The following is a 4,961-nucleotide window of genomic DNA, read 5'->3' as shown; positions in this document are numbered from 1 at the left end:
CATCCTCACATGCCATTTTTGGCTGTATTTTTTCTTTATGTCTCTTTTCTGTAGGTCTCCCTAACATGCCATCTTCGGCTATATTTTTTTCTCTATTTTTTTTAATTCTCTTTTCTGAGGTCTCTCTCTTATATTTTGAAAACTTCAGATCTCTATACGAAAGGCCCTCAAACCTAGATTTTACATACCAAGCAAGAGCCTCAACTTGGATCTCTCTCGCTCTGGAGCAGATCCAACCGCAGCAACGGAAAGGACAAATCGAAGGGTTGGGATGAGATGTTTATGTATGGGTATGGTTGTCATTTGTTGAAATTGGTGTGTATTACTGCCCGTTCATATATTTCATTAAACGAAAACTGTTGTGCGCCTTTCTTCCAGAAGTCCGTTTGAGGAGAAGCCTCATTTTCCAGCTTTGGCTCAAACGTGGTTTTGAGCGTTTGAAACCTCAAAAGCGCTTTGACAATATTTGACCCAAACGACTCTATTTTTTCTCAAACGGACTTCTCTTGCCTTAGAAGTACTTTTTGGGTCTGCAACCGCAGATCCAAACATGCTCTTAATGTATTATCATTATAATATATATAATTATAGGGAAAAATCCACTTTACCCCTTGAAGTTTCAAGTGTTTTTCAATTTGAACCCCAAAGTTTAAAAATTAGCAATGTACCCCCCTAATATTTAAAAAATTTTCAATTTAAACCTTCCGTTATGAATTTTCGTCAAATTAGACAAAAATCTATGAAATTACGTAATTACCCTTAGGCTTTTTTTTGTTTAATTTCAGTCCAATTTAATAGAAATTAGTAACGGAAGGTTTAAATTGAAAATTTTTGAAACATTAGGGGGTACATTGCCAATTTTTAAACTTTGGGGTTCAAATTGAAAATTTTCTGAAACTTCAAGGGGGTAAAGTGAATTTTCTCCATAATTATATCACATGATCAATTAATCATTAAATCATATTATTATATAATAACAAATTATACATATATAACATAACATAATTATACAAATTATACTAATACAATAATAATTATTATTATTATTATTATTATTTTCTATTAGTATAACTTGTATTCTTAACAAGTTATGATTTACATTTAAGGTATTTATTTTTAAGTACAAATAGATGTAAATTAATGTAAATTTGGGGTCAAATATTTTAGATTTTTCAATATGGGCTGCTTTTCAAATAATTTGGCCCAATGTGGTATATTAAAAAAAGCCTAAAATTGAAAATTTGCCCAAATGCCAACTTAAAAAAACAGTTATAGTGGATAGTTATATGTTTACTAACCGCCGAAAAACCGCTATCCGTCTAGCGGTTAGTGAAATTTAGTAATTGCCTTTTCACCCCTAGCATTACTTTGATGTGAACCCACTAATAACAAAACAGAAGAGATATGAATTAGAGATATATTCTTTATTGGAAGATCTACTTCTTATTAGACTAGAAAATCTATGGAGATATACCCGTCCCTAACCGGACAAAACCAAATAATTATGATTACATCATAATTATACCCCTAAAATACAACAAAATAAAATCTTTACCATTATATTTAAAAACTTGATTTCCTCAATTCGAATGGTCGGACTTAACCGTTCTACCCGTGTTTTAGTGGTTGGGATTTGTTTAGTATTTTATTTCAGCCCAGCCCGAATCAGAGATCCTACTGCAGTCTGGCCCAATTTATATTGGGTTTGCAGTGGCCGGTGAAGTTGAGCCCATTCAAGTAACAAACTTAACATGCAAAAGAAAACTTCAAACTTCTTAAAGAATACTGTCCCGTTTGATAATGATTTTAAGCGATTTTTTCTTTTAAAAAAAAAAAAATTAGCAATATATATATATATATAATTACTTTCACATTTATGTCACATTAGTACACTTTTTTCAACTAAAAAAAAAAGAAAAAAAGGCACAGTCTAAAGAGTTTTATCAAATGAACACTATTTTCCAAGTAAACATCTAAGGGAACCTCATCATGCTTTAATTTGATGGAAAATATAAACTTATTTAATAATATCATAATTTTAATTTACTCTGTCTATTTTCAAATATGACGTTTTAACTCCTTCAGTATTTTTCACTTCACTTCTTCCATCCAAAATTGTATAAAACTATATATATTTATGTAACATCGCGATTGTGAATTTATAATAGGATATTGTTGTTACTGTGCATAATAATTATGAATAATATAAAATCGAAAAGAGAGAAATCAGGAGAGAGTTAAGATGCAAATTTACGTGATTCGACAAAGTGTTTATGTTCACAAGAAAGTGTAGTTATATTTTACTAATGATTCAGTGTTACAATATATATATGTATGTGTCATGAGTTTTTTTAAATGTTTATCAAAACTGCACGTTTTGAAGGTGTATTAACAAAGACAACACCTCTTTTAAACCAAACGATATTTTCAAGGTGTATTAACAAAGACAACACATCTTTTAAATGTTTATCAAAACTGCACGTTTATTTATACTTAATAATAATGAGCTTATGTCATACCCAATTGTGAGGTTTACTTACTAAGTCGTTAGACTTACGTGGTTATTACTCTTATAGGAAGCTTGTTTCTAAAACCCAAGAGTGGCATGGCTGTCACTGCAGACTTTGCTTTAAGATCTTCAGATTGCTATCAGGTTTGCCTTTTTTGATTGTTAGTTGCTCTATGTCTTAAATTTTGAGAATTATACCTGTCCCTGTAATAATTTATAGATTTCTCAGATTCATTTCACCTTCCTATGCATTAACTCTGAAAATGCTAAGAGAAGCGATTCCCCATTTAGTTACAAGTTAGTTAAACTGGGTAATTGCCAGTAACCATGTCAAGTTGGCTAAGGCTAATTTTGGGGGCATTACACAAGGCTTGCTACAATGTTTTCCAATGTGTAGGGAACCAAAAGTGATTTCCTATATATTATTTTAATATAAATATTTATCTTTCCTTTCATCTTTCATCTTTTTGTCTTTAATTGAGGATTGTGTTAAGATTTTGTAAAAAATGTGATGGTGGGTAGAGAACTTGTATTTTGTAAAGAAATAATATTTTAATGATATAGAGAAAAGTAAGTAAAGCTATTGTGAAATATATTTTCATAGGAAAACAAAAAGTAGTTTTGTTCCCTAAACTTAATAAAAATCAAAGGGAAGCTGCTGTTAGTACTCTAATAGATGCTATGAAAAATACCCAAATACCATCAATGTTTCATCTTTTTGAATTTTTAATTTAAAATTGAGGATAAATTTAAAATTTTATAAAAGTTTCAGGAGTATAAATGTCATTTCATCTATTTTAACGTCTATTTAACGCAAAACCCTAACGGAGGGAGTGAATTGTATCAAATTCGAAGTTCGAAAGGTGAAATTGAAAGTTTTTAAATTTTGAGAGGTTTTCTCAAAAAGCGTGAAAGTTCATAGGGTTTTTGTGAAAATTTTCCAAATAATTAATAAAGAGAAATGTTACAGGTACTAATGAGTAAGCTCCACATCATTTTGATACCCATCTCTTGGTAAAAGATTTGATACTTTTAGCATTTTTCTATTTCAAAAGTCTAAGTTTTTAGAAGAAAATAGCAAATTTAATCATTTAATTAATATTCCAATAATCGTTCAAACTCTCAAAAGCTTATGCTTTTAGAAAATAATAAATTTAAGGGAAAACTTCATTTAATCTCTTTGAATTTTTATCCATTTTGTAATTTTCCTCCAAAGCTTAAAAACTTTCAATTTAGTGTATCAAAATTTTAAAAATTTGAAATCTCACCCCTCCCCGTTAGGATTTGGGGTTAAATTAGACAATAAAAGGGTGAAATGACCATATACCCATGAAAACATTATAAAATTACAAAATTACACCCTTAAATTACAATTATTCTTTTTTTTAAAAAATAATAATAATAATGGCGAAAATGCTAGGTCTATCAGGATTTAGTAAAAAATCATATTGGAGGGGTGAGATTGCAAATTTTGTAAAGTTGAATACAATAAATTTAAATTGAGAGTTTTTAAACTTTGAGAAATAGAGATTGTAAAATCGAAGTTTATTTTCAATTTAATCATTTAATTAATATTCTAACATAAAGAAGTGGGGTTAAAGTCTATAATTTTTTTTTTTTGGCAAAAGAATAAAAAAAAAAAAGTAATTAATATACCTAAGTGGATCAAAGCCCATTATTTTAGGCTTTCACGTTAGAAGTGACGTCCTAACATGTATATTAACTTACACTAAGTAGTAAATTGATATGCTTCAAGTCAATATAAATTATTACTTATTTTTTTTTTTTTTATTATTATTATTATTATTATTATTATTAGTTTTTTACCATGTAAATTGCTATGCTTCATGTCAGCCTAGCTAGATCATTATTAAACTAATGAGTAATGATAGAGACACAACTTAGACAAACAACTTTGATCAAACTTTTTCACTTATGTGATCATTTAGAAAAAAAAAAATTGAAGTCATAACATCCTATGTGGTCCCTTTCTTTAAAAAATGACTACATCAAAAAAAAAGTTTGGCCAAAATTATATATTTAAGTTGTGTCTCTATTATTTCTCTTAATCTAATACCTCATGCGGCGCACTAATTTAATAGCACAATTGTAATAATAGTAGGTAATGTGGGGTGGCGTGAGCTGAGATGGGGACCAAAATTCGTCCTAAACAACACCTAGGGCAAGTGGAAGGTAAATATTTATTTTCTAACAAACTTGACAAATTAAAAATAGGAACCATACAATCAATCACTTTAAGGGTTAAATACCTCAAACCCCCTTAGAGTTTAACAACTTTATTTTTTTTTCCCTGGGGTTTCACTTTTATCACAGGACCCCCCTGGGGTTTTGATAAAGGACCAATTTAGTCCATCCGTTAGTTGACCGTTAAGACTGACACGTGGACTAATCAGATGTTGATACGTAGCACCTATTTAATTTTTTAAAAAAA

This window comes from Corylus avellana, chromosome ca2 (assembly GCF_901000735.1).
Source record: "Corylus avellana chromosome ca2, CavTom2PMs-1.0".
In the NCBI taxonomy this organism is placed as follows: domain Eukaryota; kingdom Viridiplantae; phylum Streptophyta; class Magnoliopsida; order Fagales; family Betulaceae; genus Corylus; species Corylus avellana.
Note: the sequence above shows the minus strand (reverse complement) of the source record.